General features: G+C 41.5%; 1 non-coding gene across 1 annotated transcript; it reads right to left on the minus strand.

Moving 5' to 3' along the window:
* Positions 1 to 6,823: 6,823 nt before the first annotated feature.
* On the minus strand, positions 6,824 to 6,931 carry LOC130955859 (small nucleolar RNA R71). Its single transcript, XR_009076923.1, has one exon. It is a non-coding gene; the product is annotated as a small nucleolar RNA R71 (small nucleolar RNA).
* Positions 6,932 to 17,275: the final 10,344 nt, after the last annotated feature.

Here is a 17,275-nt window from a genome sequence, read left to right on the forward strand (position 1 = left end):
AAAGACACCAAACTTAAAATTTTTAGAAATCAAACACTAATTTTCGAAATTTTAAAAGAAAAACACAAAGAGGACACCAAACTTAGAATTTTTATGAATCAAAAAGGGGACTAAGAAGTGCAAAATCGAAAATTAAAAGAAAAATAAAAGCATGCAATGACACCAAACTTAAAATATGGAACTAGACTCAACTAAAAGACTCTAAATCAACAAAAATAAAACAGTCCTATCTAAGCAACAAGATAAGCCGTCAGTTGTCCAAAACTCGAACAATCCCCGGCAAAGAAATTGCAATCACACTTTGCAACCTCGCACAACTAACCAGCAAGTGCACTGGGTCGTCCAAGTAATACCTTGCGTGAGCAAGGGTCGATCCACGGAGATTGTCGGCTTGAAGCAAGCTATGGTTATCTTGTAAATCTTAGTCAGGATATCAGAAATTATCAGGATTGATTGTAAAAGCAAAAAGAACAGGAAATGGTTCTTGTATTGCAGTAATGGAGAATAGGTTGAGGTTTGGAGATGCTCCATCTTCTGAATCTCTGCTTCCTACTGTCTTCTTCACAAACACGCAAGGCTCCTTCCATGCAAGCTGTATGTAGGGTTTCACCGTTGTCAGTGGCTACCTCCCATCCTCTCATTGGAAATGTTCAACGCACCCTGTCACGGCACGGCTATCCATCTGTCGGTTCTCAATCAGGCGGAATAGAATCCAGTGATTCTTTGCGTCTGTCACTAACGCCCGCAGGAGTTTGAAGCACGTCACAGTCATTCAGTCATTGAATCTACTCAGAATACCACAGACAAGGTTAGACTTCGAATTCTCTTGAATGCCGCCATGATATCTTAGAATCGAAGCAAGCATGATTGAATAAGAAACAGTAGTAATTGCATTAATCCATCAAGACACAGCAGAGCTCCTCACCCCCAACCATGGGGTTTAGAGACTCATGCCGTGGAATGTACACAAAGAAACGTGTAAAAATGTCATGAGGTACAGATACAATGTCAAAAGATCCTATTAATAGTAAACTAGTAACCTAGGGTGTACAGAAATGAGTAAATGACATAAAAATCCACTTCTGGGTCCACTTGGTGTGTATTTGGGCTGAGCAATGAAGCATTTTCGTGTAGAGACCTTTTCTGGAGTTAAACGCCAGCTTTCATGCCAGTTTGGGCGTTTAACTCCAAGTTTTATGCCAGTTCCGGCGTTAAACGCTGGAAATTCTGAGGCTGATTTGCCACGCCGGTTTGGGCCATCAAATCTTGGGTAAAGTATGGACTATCATATATTGCTGGAAAGCCCAGGATGTCTACTTTCCAACGCCGATGAGAGCGCGCCAATTGGGCTTCTGTAGCTCCAGAAAATCCACTTCGAGTGCAGGGAGGTCAGAATCCAACAGCATCTGCAGTCCTTTTCAGTCTCTGAATCAGATTTTTGCTCAGAACCTTCAATTTCAGTCAGAAAATACCTGAAATCACAGAAAAACACACAAACTCATAGTAAAGTCCAGAAAAGTGAATTTTAGCTAAAAACTAATAAAAATATACTAAAAACTAACTAAATCATACTAAAAATATACTAAAAATAATGCCAAAAAGCGTACAAATTATCCGCTCATCAATGAACATCCTTACACTAGAAGGGTCAACTTTGATCAAAGGTTGGACCAAGTCCTCACAGTCATATGTGAAGAGGGCGCCCAATGGAAGAGAGATTCAAGAGGGAAGCCGGTTCAATTGAGAAGGCATGACCTCAAACCCGTGGCTAGAGGATGGTTGGAGTTTATCCAACGCTCAGTCATTCCCACTAGCAACCGGTCCGAAGTTACTCTAGACCGGGCCATCATGATTCATAGCATCATGATTGGAGAAGAAGTGGAAGTTCATGAGGTTATAGCCCAAGAACTCTATAAGGTGGCGGACAAGTCCTCTACCTTAGCAAGGATGGAGCACACAAGAGACCCCACTCATCATGAGATCCCTGAGATGCCTCAAGGGATGCACTTTCCTCCACAAAACTATTGGGAGCAACTGAACACCTCCCTAGGAGAACTGAGTTCCAACATGGGACAACTAAGGGTGGAGCACCAAGAACATTCCATCCTCCTTCATGAAATTAGAGAAGATCAAAGAATCATGAGAGAGGAGCAACAAAGACAAGGAAGAGACATTGAGGAGCTCAAGCACTCCATAGGATCTTCAAGAGGAAGAAGAGCCGCCATCACTAAGGTGGACCCGTTCTTTAATCCTTGTTCTTTATTTCCTGTTTTTCGAAAATTAATGCTTATGTTTGTCCATGTTTGTGTCTTGTGATCATTAGTGTCTTAGTGTCTATGCCTTAAAGTTATGAATTTCTATGAATCCAACCTTTCTTAAATAAACAAATGTTCTTAAATTGAAAAGAAAAAGAATTGCATGAATTTTGAATTTTATAGCAGTTAATTATTTTGATGTGGTGGCGTTACTTTTGTCTTCTAAATGTATGCTTAAACAGTGCATATGTCTTTTGAATTTGTGGTTCATGAATGTTGGCTCTTGAAAGAATGATGAAAAAGGAGACATGTTACTGAGGATCTGAAAATCATTAAAAATGATTCTTGAAGCAAGAAAAAGCAGTGAATACAAAAAAAAAGGAAAAAAAAAACCGAAAAAAAAAAGAAAGAGAAAAAAGAAAGAAAAAGAAAGAATAAGTTGTGATCCAAGGCAAAAAGAGTGTGCTTAAGAACCCTGGACACCTCTAATTGGGACTCTAGCAAAGCTGAGTCACAATCTGAAAAGGTTCACCCAATATGTGTCTGTGGCATGTATGTATCCGGTGGTAATACTGGAAGACAGCGTGCTTTGGGCCACGGCCAAGACTCATAAAGTAGCTGTGTTCAAGAATCATCATACTTAACTAGGGAATCAATAACACTATCCGGATTCTGAGTTCCTAAAGAAGCCAATCATTCTGAGTTGCAAAGGATAGAGTGAGATGCCAAAACTGTTCAGAGGCAAAAGCTAAAAGCCCCGCTCATCTAATTAATACTGATCTTCATAGATGTTTTTGGAATTCATTGCATATTCTCTTCTTTTTATCTTATTTGATTTTTAGTTGCTTGGGGACAAGCAACAATTTAAGTTTGGTGTTGTGATGAGCGGATAATTTGTACGCTTTTTGGCATTATTTTAGTATGTTTTTAGTATGATTAGTTAGTTTTTAGTATTTTTATTAGTTTTTAGTTAAAAATTCACTTTTCTGGACTTTACTATGAGTTTGTGTGTTTTTCTGTGATTTCAGGTATTTTCTGGCTGAAATTGAGGGACCTGAGCAAAAATCTGATCCAGAGACTGAAAAGGACTGCAGATGCTGTTGGATTCTGACCTCCCTGTACTCGAAGTGGATTTTCTGGAGCTACAGAAGCCCAATTGGCGCGCTCTCAACGGCGTTGGAAATTAGACATCCTGGGCTTTCCAGCAATATATGATAGTCTATACTTTGCCCAAGATTTGATGGCCCAAACCGGCGTTCAAAGTCACCCTCAGAAATCCCAGCGTTAAACGCCGGAACTGGCACCAAAATGGGAGTTAAACGCCCAAACTGGCATAAAAGCTGGCGTTTAACTCCAAGAAGAGTCTCTATACGAAAATGCTTCATTGCTCAGCCCAAGCACACACCAAGTGGGCCCGGAAGTGGATTTTTATGTCATTTACTCATCTTTGTAAACCTTAGGCTACTAGTTTTCTATAAGTAGGACCTTTTGCTATTGTATTTTGAGAGATATATCTTTGGACATCTAGTTCTTAGATCATTGGGAGGCTGGCCTCACGGCCATGCCTAGACCTTGTTCTTATGTATTTTCAACGGTGGAGTTTCTACACACCATAGATTAAGGTGTGGAGCTCTGCTGTACCTCGAGTATTAATGCAATTACTATTGTTCTTCTATTCAATTCCGCTTGTTCTTTGTCCAAGATATCACTTGTTCTTCAACTTGATGAATGTGATGATCCGTGACACTCATCATCATTCTCACCTATGAACGTGTGACTGACAACCACCTCCGTTCTACCTTAGATTGGGTGAATATCTATTGGATTCCTGATACACGATGCATGGTTGATCACCTGACAACCGAGTGCTCGCCTGACAAACGAGCCAGCCATTCCGTGAGATCAGAGTCTTCGTGGTATAGCTAGGCAAGAACTGATGGCGGCATTCAAGAGAATCCGGAAGGTCTAACCTTGTCTGTGGTATTCTGAGTAGGATTCAATGATTGAATGACTGTGACGTGCTTCAAACTCCTAGCAGGCGGGGCGTTAGTGACAGACGCAAAAGAATCACTGGATTCTATTCCGGCCTGACCGAGAACCGACAGATGATTAGCCTATGCTGTGACAGAGCATAGGAACATTTTCACTGAGAGGATGGGAGGTAGCCACTGACAACGGTGAAACCCTTGCATAAGCTTGCCATGGAAAGGAGTAAGAAGGATTGGAAGAAGACAGTAGGAAAGCAGAGAGACGGAAGGGAAGGCATCTTCATACGCTTATCTGAAGTTCCTACCAATGAATTACATAAGTACCTCTATCTTTATCTTTATGCTTTATTCGTATATCACTATACCCATTTGAGTCTGCCTGACTAAGATTTACAAGGTGACCATAGCTTGCTTCATACCAACAATCTCCGTGGAATCGACCCTTACTCGCGTAAGGTTTATTACTTGGACGACCCAGTGCACTTGCTGGTTAGTTGTGCAAAGTTGTGTTTATGCCATGGTATTGAGCACCAAGTTCTTGGGGCCATTACTAGGGATTATTTGAGTTGTGAAAGTAGTGATCACAATTTCGCACACCAAGTTTTTGGCGCCGTTGCCGGGGATTGTTTTGTGTATGGACAACTGACGGTCATCTTGTTGCTTAGATTAGGTATTTTTCTTCAGAGTTCTTAAAAATGAATTCTAGTGTTTCATGATGATCTGTTGAAGTCTGGCTGGCTGAGAAGCCATGTCTAATCTTATTGGACCGAGGTTTCAACTGATCATCACAAGAGCTTGTTGATCTCTATCAATCTTGCTATTGGAGCAATGATCTGCTAAGGCTTGGCTGGCCATTGGCCATGTCTAGTGTTTTGGACCGAAGCTTTCTTCGAAAGCTTGGCTGGCTGTGAAGCCATGTCTAATTCCTGGACCGGAGTCTTAGACTAGCATTGCAATGATTCCTGGAATCCAAATTAAGAATTCTGAAACTTTTATTTTCTATTTTCATACAATTTTCGAAAAAAGCACAAAAAATTTTCAAAATCATAAAAACCAAAAATATTTTATGTTTCTTGTTTGAGTCTAGTGTCTAATTTTAAGTTTGGTGTCTTGCAATGCATTGCTTATTTGATCTTGGTTCTATTTTCAAGTCAATAGTACAGGGAACTGAAGATTCAGAACATGCAGCAGAGGAATTACACAGAAAAAGCTGGGCGTTCAAAACGCCCAGTGAAGAAGGACAGACTGGCGTTTAAACGCCAGCCAGGGTGCCTGGTTGGGCGTTTAACGCCCAAAAAGGTAGTGCATTGGGCGTTAAACGCCAGAATGTGCACCATTCTGGGCGTTTAACGCCAGGATGGCATAAGGGGGAGGATTTTGTTTTCAAATCAATTTTTTTTTCAAGTTTTCAAAGTTTTTCAAAATCAAATCTTCTTCAAATCATATCTTTTCAATCAATTGTTTTCAAAATCAATTTCTTTCCTTTTTCAAAGATACTTGCTATCAATTAATGATTTGATTCAACATTTCAAGTCTGTTGCCTTTTCTGTTGAGAAAGGTTTAATGTTTGAATCATATCTTTTCTTGATAGCCAAGTTATTAATTTTTAAAATCAAATCTTTTAAAAAATGTTTTTCAACTCATATCTTCTCAATCACATTTTTTTAAAACCAATCATATCTTTTTAATCACATCTTTTTCAAAATAGTTTTCAATCAAATCTTTGTGATTTCTAATTTCAAAATCTTTTTCAAAAATCACTTGATTTCTTTCCCACTCTTATTTTCGAAAATTAATTAGTGTTTTTCAAAATGTTTTCAAATTCTTTAACTTAATTTTCGAAAAAGCTCCTCCTCTCTTCTCACATCCTTCTATTTATGGAGTACCACTCCTTCTCAATGCACAATTCGAACTCTATCTGATTAAGTTCGAATTCTTCTACCTCTTTCTTTTATTTTTCTGTTCTTCTGACACCTCAAGGAATCTCTATACTGTGACATAGAGGATTCCACATTTTCTTGTTCTCTTCTCTTTCATATGAGCAGGAGCAGAGACAAAGGCATTCTTGTTGAAGCTGACCCTGAACCTGAAAGGACCTTGAAGCAAAAGCTAAGAGAAGCTAAGGCACAATTCTCTATAGAGGACCTAACAGAAACCTTCAAAGAAGAAGAAGACATGGCAGCCGAAAACAACAACAATGCAAACAATGCAAGGAAGGTGATGGGTGACTTTACTGCACCTACTCCCGACTTCTATGGGAGAAGCATCTCTATCCCTGCCATTGGAGCAAACAACTTTGAGCTTAAGCCTCAATTAGTTTCTCTAATGCAACAGAATTGCAAGTTTCATGGACTTCCATTGGAAGATCCTCATCAGTTTTTAGCTGAATTCTTGCAAATCTGTGACACTGTCAAGACTAATGGGGTAGACCCTGAGGTCTACAAACTTATGCTATTCCCTTTTGCTGTAAGAGACAGAGCTAGGACATGGTTGGACTCACAACCTAAAGAAAGCCTGGACTCATGGGAAAAGCTAGTCAATGCCTTCTTGGCAAAGTTCTTTCCACCTCAAAAATTGAGTAAGCTTAGAGTGGAAGTCCAAACCTTCAGACAGAAGGATGGAGAATCCCTCTATGAAGCTTGGGAAAGATACAAACAATTGATCAGAAAATGTCCTTCTGACATGCTTTCTGAATGGAGCATCATAGGTATTTTCTATGATGGTCTCTCTGAACTATCCAAGATGTCTTTGGATAGCTCTGCTGGAGGATCTCTTCATTTGAAGAAGACGCCTACAGAAGCTCAAGAGCTAATTGAAATGGTTGCAAATAACCAATTCATGTACACTTCTGAAAGGAATCCTGTGAACAATGGGGCAAATCAGAAGAAAGGAGTTCTTGAGATTGATACTCTGAATGCCATATTGGCTCAGAACAAGATATTGACTCAACAAGTCAATTTGATTTCTCAAAGTCTGTCTGGAATGCAAAATGCACCAAGCAGTACTAAGGATGCTTCATCTGAAGAAGAAGCCTATGATCCTGAGAACCCTTCAATGGAAGAGGTGAATTACCTAGGAGAACCCTATGGAAACACCTATAATTCTTCATGGAGAAATCACCCAAATTTCTCATGGAAGAATCAAGAGAGACCTCAACAAGGTTTTAACAACAATAATGGTGGTAGAAACAGGTTTAGCAATGGCAAGCCTTTTCCATCATCTTCTCAGCAACAGACAGAGAATTCTAAGCAGAACCCCTTTGACTTAGCAACTATGGTCTCTGATCTAATCAAAACCACTCAAAGTTTCATGACTGAAACAAGGTCCTCCATTAGGAATTTGGAGGCACAAGTGGGACAGCTAAGCAAGAAAGTTACTGAACTCCCTCCTAGTACTCTCCCAAGCAATACAGAAGAAAATCCAAAAGGAGAGTGCAAGGCCATCAACATGGGCGAAATTTGGGAGGAAGAAGAGGAAGTGAACGCCACTGAGGAAGACCTCAGTGGGCGTGCACTGACCTCCATTGAGTTCCCCAATGAGGAACCATGGGAATCTGAGGCTCAAAATGAGACCATAGAGATTCCATTGGACTTACTTCTGCCATTCATGAGCTCTGATGAGTATTCTTCCTCTGAAGAGGATGAGTATGTCACTGAAGAGCAAGTTGCTAAATACCTTGGAGCAATCATGAAGCTAAATGACAAGTTATTTGGAAATGAGACTTGGGAGAATGAACCTCCTTTGCTCACCAAAGAACTGGATGACTTGTCTAGGCAGAAATTACCTCAAAAGAGACAAGATCCTGGGAAGTTTTCAATACCTTGTACCATAGGCACCATGACCCTCAAGAAGGCTCTGTGTGACTTAGGGTCAAGTGTAAACCTCATGCCTCTCTCTGTAATGGAGAAGCTAGGGATCTTTGAGGTGCAAGCTGCAAGAATCTCATTAGAGATGGCAGACAACTCAAGAAAACAAGCTCATGGACTTGTAAAGGATGTTTTGGTGAAGATTGAAAACCATTACATCCCTGCTGATTTCATAGTCCTAGAGACTGGGAAGTACATGGATGAAACCATCATCCTTGGCAGACCCTTCCTAGCCACAGCAAAGGCTGTGATTGATGTTGATAGAGGCGAACTGATCATTCAAGTGAATGAAGAATCCTTTGTGTTTAAGGCTCAAGGATATCCCTCTGTCACCATGGAGAGGAAGCATGAAGAGCTTCTCTCAAATCAGAGTCAAACAGAGCCCCCATAGTCAAACTCTAAGTTTGGTGTTGGGAGGCCACAACCAAACTCTAAGTTTGGTGTTGAACCCCCACATTCAAACTCTAAGTTTGGTATTGGGAGGTTCCAACATTGCTCTGAGAAAATGTGAGGCTCCATGAGAGCCATCTGTCAAGCTACTAACATTAAAGAAGCGCTTGTTGTGAGGCAACCCAATGTTATATTTTACATATTTTCCTTTGTTATTTTATTTTATTTTGTAGGTTGATGATCATGAGAAGTCACAAAATCAATTGAAAAATCAAAAACAGAATGAAAAACAGGAAGAAAAACAGCACACCCTGGAGGAAGAACTCACTGGCGTTTAAACGCCAGTAAGGCTAGCAGGTGGGCGTTTAACGCCCAGTCTGGCACCATTCTGTGCGTTTAACGCCAGAAAGGGGCACCAGACTGGCGTTAAACGCCAGAAAAGGGCAAGAACCTGGCGTTAAACGCCAGAAATGGGCACCAGCCCGGCGTTTAACGCCAGAATTGGCTCAAAATGTGATTTTGCTTGCCATTTGGTGCTGGGATGACTTTTCCTTGACACCACAGGATCTGTGGACCCCACAGGATCCCCACCAATCCCACCACTCTCTCTCTTCTTCACTCATTCACCAATCACCTCAATACCTCTTCCCTAAAAACCCTTCACCTATCAAATCCCTTCTTTCTCTTCACCACTCACATCCATCCTTCATAAAACCCCACCTACCTCACCATTCAAATTCAAACCACTTTCCCACCCGAACCCACCCTCACTTTCACACAACCTAAACACCACTTCTCCCCCTCTTTGGCCGAACACAAAAGCCATTCCCTTCTTCCTCATTTCTTCTTCTTCTACTCTCTTCTTTCTACTTTTGCTCGAGGACGAGCAAACCTTTTAAGTTTGGTGTGGTAAAAGCGTTGCTTTTTCGTTTTTCCATAACCATTTATGGCATCCAAGGCCGGAGAAACCTCTAGAAAGAGGAAAGGGAAGGCAAAAGCTTCTACCTCCGAGTCATGGGAGATGGAAAGATTCATCTCAAGGGTGCATCAAGACCACTTCTATGAAGTTGTGGCCTTGAAGAAGGTGATCCCCGAGGTCCCTTTTTCACTCAAAAAGGGTGAATATCCGGAGATCCGACATGAGATCCGAAGAAGAGGTTGGGAAATTCTTACCAACCCCATTCAACAAGTCAGAATCTTAATGGTTCAAGAGTTCTATGCCAATGCATGGATCACCAAGAACCATAATCAAAGTGTGAACCCAGATCCAAAGAATTATCTTACTATGGTTCGGGGGAAATACTTGGATTTTAGTCCGGAAAGTGTAGGGTTGGCATTCAATTTGCCCATGATGCAAGGAGATGAACATCCTTACACTAGAAGGGTCAACTTTGATCAAAGGTTGGACCAAGTCCTCACAGTCATATGTGAAGAGGGCGCCCAATGGAAGAGAGATTCAAGAGGGAAGCCGGTTCAATTGAGAAGGCATGACCTCAAACCCGTGGCTAGAGGATGGTTGGAGTTTATCCAACGCTCAGTCATTCCCACTAGCAACCGGTCCGAAGTTACTCTAGACCGGGCCATCATGATTCATAGCATCATGATTGGAGAAGAAGTGGAAGTTCATGAGGTTATAGCCCAAGAACTCTATAAGGTGGCGGACAAGTCCTCTACCTTAGCAAGGTTAGCCTTTCCTCATCTCATTTGTCACCTCTGTTATTCTGTTGGAGTTGACATAGAGGGAGACATCCCCATTGATGAGGATAAGCCCATCACTAAGAAAAGGATGGAGCACACAAGAGACCCCACTCATCATGAGATCCCTGAGATGCCTCAAGGGATGCACTTTCCTCCACAAAACTATTGGGAGCAACTAAACACCTCCCTAGGAGAACTGAGTTCCAACATGGGACAACTAAGGGTGGAGCACCAAGAACATTCCATCCTCCTTCATGAAATTAGAGAAGATCAAAGAATCATGAGAGAGGAGCAACAAAGACAAGGAAGAGACATTGAGGAGCTCAAGCACTCCATAGGATCTTCAAGAGGAAGAAAGAGCCGCCATCACTAAGGTGGACCCGTTCTTTAATCTCCTTGTTCTTTATTTCCTGTTTTTCGAAAATTAATGCTTATGTTTGTCCATGTTTGTGTCTTGTGATCATTAGTGTCTTAGTGTCTATGCCTTAAAGTTATGAATTTTCTATGAATCCATCACCTTTCTTAAATAAACAAATGTTCTTAAATTGAAAAAGAAAAAGAATTGCATGAATTTTGAATTTTATAGCAGTTTAATTATTTTGATGTGGTGGCATTACTTTTGTCTTCTGAATGTATGCTTAAACAGTGCATATGTCTTTTGAATTTGTGGTTCATGAATGTTGGCTCTTGAAAGAATGATGAAAAAGGAGACATGTTACTGAGGATCTGAAAAATCATTAAAAATGATTCTTGAAGCAAGAAAAAGCAGTGAATACAAAAAAAAAAGGCAAAAAAAAACCGAAAAAAAAGAAAGAGAAAAAGAAAGAAAAAGAAAGAATAAAGTTGTGATCCAAGGCAAAAAGAGTGTGCTTAAGAACCCTGGACACCTCTAATTGGGGACTCTAGCAAAGCTGAGTCACAATCTGAAAAGGTTCACCCAATTATGTGTCTGTGGCATGTATGTATCCGGTGGTAATACTGGAAGACAGAGTGCTTTGGGCCACGGCCAAGACTCATAAAGTAGCTGTGTTCAAGAATCATCATACTTAACTAGGAGAATCAATAACACTATCCGGATTCTGAGTTCCTAAAGAAGCCAATCATTCTGAGTTGCAAAGGATAGAGTGAGATGCCAAAACTGTTCAGAGGCAAAAAGCTAAAAGCCCCGCTCATCTAATTAATACTGATCTTCATAGATGTTTTTGGAATTCATTGCATATTCTCTTCTTTTATCTTATTTGATTTTTAGTTGCTTGGGGACAAGCAACAATTTAAGTTTGGTGTTGTGATGAGCGGATAATTTGTACGCTTTTTGGCATTGTTTTTAGTATGTTTTTAGTATGATCTAGTTAGTTTTTAGTATATTTTTATTAGTTTTTAGTTAAAAATTCACTTTTCTGGACTTTACTATGAGTTTGTGTGTTTTTCTGTGATTTCAGGTATTTTCTGGCTGAAATTGAGGGACCTGAGCAAAAATCTGATACAGAGACTGAAAAGGACTGCAGATGCTGTTGGATTCTGACCTCCCTGCACTAGAAGTGGATTTTCTGGAGCTACAAAAACCCAATTGGCGCGCTCTCAACGGCGTTGGAAAGTAGACATCCTGGGCTTTCCAGCAATATATGATAGTCCATACTTTGTCCAAGATTTGATGGCCCAAACCGGCGTTCAAAGTCACCCTCAGAAATCCCAGCGTTAAACGCCGGAACTGGCACCAAAATGGGAGTTAAACGCCCAAACTGGCATAAAAGCTGGTGTTTAACTCCAAGAAGAGTCTCTACACGAAAATGCTTCATTGCTCAGCCCAAGCACACACCAAGTGGGCCCGGAAGTGGATTTTTATGTCATTTACTCATCTTTGTAAACCTTAGGCTACTAGTTTTCTATAAGTAGGACCTTTTGCTATTGTATTTGGATATATCTTTGGACATCTAGTTCTTAGATCATTGGGAGGCTGGCCTCACGGCCATGCCTAGACCTTGTTCTTACGTATTTTCAACGGTGGAGTTTCTACACACCATAGATTAAGGTGTGGAGCTCTGCTGTACCTCGAGTATTAATGCAATTACTATTGTTCTTCTATTCAATTCCGCTTGTTCTTTGTCCAAGATATCACTTGTTCTTCAACTTGATGAATGTGATGATCCGTGACACTCATCATCATTCTCACCTATGAACGTGTGACTGACAACCACCTCCGTTCTACCTTAGATTGGGTGAATATCTCTTGGATTCCTGATACACGATGCATGGTTGATCGCCTGACAACCGAGTGCTCGCCTGACAAACGAGCCAGCCATTCCGTGAGATCAGAGTCTTCGTGGTATAGGCTAGAACTTGTAAAACCCAGTTAATTAACAGCTAATTAACCCATAAATGAGAATTTATTATAGAAAGCCTAAAATGTGATTTTTATGGCTAAATGTGATAGAGGAGATTGAGACGAGAATTTTGGTACCAATTTTATAGAATTCGGACCAAGATTTGACCGAACGGGCCAAACCGGGCCAACCGGACCCAAAGTGGGCCCTTGGCCCAACATAACTTAACCAAAACCCTAGTTTTCAGCACTCTCTCTCCTCATTTGTTACACACAAGCTGAAATTAGAAAGAAAGGGAGGAAGAACACTCTTTCAAGTTCTCTCCCTTGGTTGATCTTCAAACCACCATAACTTTTGATCTAGAGCTCCGATTGCCGCCCCGTTTGCGGCCACGCGTTCACCGCGGAGAGCTCTACAAAACCCATACAACCAATCTTGAGGTAAGCCACGTGTTGCTGTTCGAAATCTCAGCCCTTATTTTCGAGTTTCATGGGTTGAATGTTGAGATTTTGGGTTCTTTGATGTTATAGGACCCAACTCTCTTGAAGAAGAAGGTTAATCTTGTCTCCTTGGACCTTGGAGGTGGTAAGATTCTCAACCCTAGTGTATTTTGTTGTTTTATGATGTTTGGGTTTTGAGATGTTGTGTATGGGTATGATGGTTGTGGCTTAGGTTGTGTATGTGTGGATATTGGAGCGTGATTGGTGACTTTGAAAAGCTTGGAAAGGGTTTGGTGGTGAAAAATCTGTTCTTGAAGGTGTTGAGGCCTTGAGAGCTTGTGGATAAGTGGTTTGGAAGTGCTCCGGTGGAGTTTGGGAAAATTGGCTAAGGTATGGTTTCGGTTTCCCGTATCTAATATGTAATGTGGTAGGAAATACTTAGGCTAGAGGCCCTAAGATAGGCATTGAATGGTTGATGTTGTTGAATGATTGAGATATATGATGTGGTCATATATGTGATGATGATTATTGATGCCTTGGTGGTATGATGTATGAGAAATATGCATGTTGTGATATATGCTTGATGATTGGTTATGGTTGAATTGTGGGTTGAACCATGTTGAAGGTGAGTATGATGTTGATTGTGTACAATAATGGTTTATTGGAATTGGTGTTGTTGAAAATTGGCATGAGGAATAGTATATGATATGTCAATATGTTTGAGTTTGAGCCACTTGGGTGAAGTGGGCTAAAATGATGAGATAGTGATTGTGTATATTGTGGTAATGTGTCAATGTGTGAGTTGAGGAGGCTTGATGTTGAATTTGATACATTTGATTGATTTCAAAGAAAAGGGATGAAATTGGCATGTTTTGATTGATCTTGAAAAGAGTTAAAAAATGGTTGTTTTGAAAATGGCATATTGTGGTTTTGTATGAAAATGTGGGTTTTGGGCATACTTTGACGGGACATAATTTGGACTACGGATCTCCGTTTTGTATCAAATCTGTTTAAAAATGAAATTGGATCCGGGATGTCCATGCCGTTCGAAGAACGGTTGAAAAACGATTTAAAATGAGGAAGTTATGTCCGTTGGAAGATTGGGGTAAAAATCTGTGAATTCTGTAGCTTTTAACTTAGAAAATTTTTAGCAGAATAACCCCTTGCGCGTGGGCGCACCTGGCGCGTACGCGCCGATCTTCCAGGAAGTGCCATCCACGCGTGCGCGTGATGTGCGCGGGAGCGCCGATTGTGCTGCACCCAATGCCCAGCTATTTTCCCGAGAGTTATGCCAGAACTGTGCCTGTGTTGTGCCTAGGGCATGAGAACACCCACGCGTACGCGTGGTTGACGCGTGCGCGTCGATTGGCAAGTTTTAAATCCACGCGTTAGCGTGCATGACGCTTGCGCGTCGATGAGTTTTCGAGGCCATCCACGCGTGCGCGTGGAGTGCGCGCACGCGCGGCCCTGTTTTCATCCCAAAGATGATTTTTGAGTTTTAAAAGCCAAATTTCATACTTCTAAGCCTCCGATCTCACCATTTATGTCTTAAATCATTATGGCATGCCTAGCTGTTAAGAAGGGGCTAGTGAATGAGGTAACTTGCGAGTGAAGCAAGGGAAATATGAATGATCAATGAGGATCAAGATGATTATGTGAGATGCGGAGGATGGTGGTGGAAGTGCTTGTTATGCCATGGGCCGAAAGGCTATAATTGTTTATGAATGGGCTGGTTCTGGATTGAACCGTGAGCCGGAATAGCTGTGTATGCTATGGATATTGGCTGGTTATGGATTTAACCGTGAGCCGGAATAGCTGTGTATGCTATGAGTATTGGCTGGTTCTGGACTGAACCGTGAGCCGGATGGCTGATATGGATGTTGATCCATGGATGAGAATTCATGCATGTTTATGCTGAATTATTGATAATTGTGAATTGCACTTCCACTATTGGAGACACGAGTTTCCCTGGGTAGTAGCAGTGGCTAGCCACCACGTGCTCCAGGTTGAGACTCGAAGCTCTTTTGACCCTATGTCGTAAGTGTGGCCGGGCACTGTGAAAGACCCGGATGAGCTCGCCCCCGAAATATTCACCAGTGAGGGTGATGGATATGGATCATGTTTATGATCAAGTTTATGACGAGTATAACTCGAGTTGGGGATGCACGATAGAGGGACAGTCCAATGGTTAGCGACCAGGACTTGTCGGGTTGGCTCTATAACCGACAAGATGATATCATCGGCCACTAGGGACAGGCATTCATCATATGCATACTATGTGAATTGTTTGAGAGTGCCTATTTGACTGCATATTACTTGCTAATTGTCTAAATGTCTTAACTGCTCCTATTTGTATATTCCTTGTCTGATATAACTGTGTTTGTTACATTATACCCCTGCTGGTGGTTGGGAGGTGAGGAGGAATTGGAAAGGGAAGTATTAGTTAGACTGAACAATATTTAGTCTGATGCCCTTATATGGTTTAGCTTGTTTATAGGCTTTGATATTATATGGAGGAAGTTATAGGATTGCCTTTGGCTTTCCTCTATTTTTATGTATTATATATGTGGAAGCTGTTACCATGCTGGGGACCTCTGGTTCTCACCCATGCGGATTTTGTGGTTTTCAGATGCAGGACGTGAGGTTTCCCGCTGAGGCATGCTGGAGACTTCTAGATTTGCGAAGATCCTTTGTTCTCGGGGCTATGTTTTGGTTTATATGTTTTGTTTAGATACTTTTATCTCCATTAAATAATACAAACTGTGATGACTCCTCTTATGGGAGATTTTGGAGAATAGGTTTTATGTATTTGTGTCCCTTTGGGTTTCCTTTGGGGTTTTCCTTATTTTATTATATGTATATATTGTTATGCTCGGACCGGTTATCTTCGCAGCCGGATCTTGAGTCTTGATATTCCTGTTTTTGACACTCCTTTGTATATATATAATCTCGCGTTGGGTTATCCTTGTTCGTTACGTTATCGATCGGAGTGATGCGCTTTTGAGTTGCGGTTTTTTGTTTACCCCTTTTTCTACAAAGGCTCCTAGTTATAATCAATCATTCATACTACTATACGTACTAAATTTTTATTTTAGAGGTCGTAATACCTTGCCATCTCTGAATTATGACTTAAGCATAAGACTCTGTATGGTAGGGTGTTACATTATGGTATCAGAGCAGTTTGTTCCCATAGAGCCTGAGGGATGGACTGACTATGCTTCTGTGCATTCTCTGTGTGTGTGTTATGTGCTATTAGTATATCTGCTTGATATAATTGGCATAAACGTTCATGAGCATGCATTTGGGACTTTGAAGCACTAGACTTCCGATATTGAGACTGATCAACTTAATATCGATTGTTGGGTGTGTATAGGAACCAGATGGCGCCTCGTGGACGCGGTAGAGGTAGTGCGAGAGGTCGTGCGAATGCTCGTGCACCAGAGAATAACCCTAATGACCCGGTGAACTTTATGGCTGCGTTGGAGAACATGGCTGCTGCTATGCAAGCCACTGCTGAAGCTCTTGGCCAACAGATGAACAACCATGGTAATGATGGAGGTGGAGTTCAGGGCCCGATGACCTTGGCAAACTTTTTGAAGGTTAATCCGCCTAAGTTCAAGGGAACTACTAGCCCGACTGAGGCTGATACATGGTTTCAGGCTATAGAGCGAGCATTACAAGCACAAGTGGTACCTGAAGGACAGCGTGTCGAGTTTGCCACTTATATGCTCACCGGTGAAGCGTCGCATTGGTGGCAAGGCATCCGACGTCTTCTGCAGCAGGGTGATGACTATATCACCTGGAATGTCTTTCAAGAAGAGTTCTATAAGAAGTACTTTCCGACTTCTGCTAGGACGGCTAAGGAACTTGAATTGTTACAGCTGAAGCAGAGTACTATGTCCATATCAGAGTATACTGACAAGTTTGAGGAGCTGTTCAGGTTCTCTCGTATGTGCCAAGGGACTCCGATGGAATATGAGGAATGGAAGTGTGTTAAGTATGAAGGAGGACTCCGGAGTGATATCTTCAGTTCAGTGGGACCAATGGAGATTAGGACTTTCTCCGAATTAGTGAACAAGTGTAGGGTTGCTGAGGAGTGTGTGAAAAGGGCAACCGCTGAGAAAGGGAGTCACAAAGGTTCATTTCCACAGAACCGAGGGAAGAGCTTTGCACCTAGAGGTCCGTCTTTCAAGAGGGGAGGCTCTTTCAGGAGGCCCAACAACAACAACTCCCAAGGAAAGAAGTTTGGGAAGCAGCCTCAGAATGATCAAGCTTGTACTAGGTGTGGAAGTCACCATCCGGGAGCACCATGCAAGG

This window comes from Arachis stenosperma, chromosome 1, assembly GCF_014773155.1.
Source record: "Arachis stenosperma cultivar V10309 chromosome 1, arast.V10309.gnm1.PFL2, whole genome shotgun sequence".
Lineage (NCBI taxonomy): Eukaryota > Viridiplantae > Streptophyta > Magnoliopsida > Fabales > Fabaceae > Arachis > Arachis stenosperma.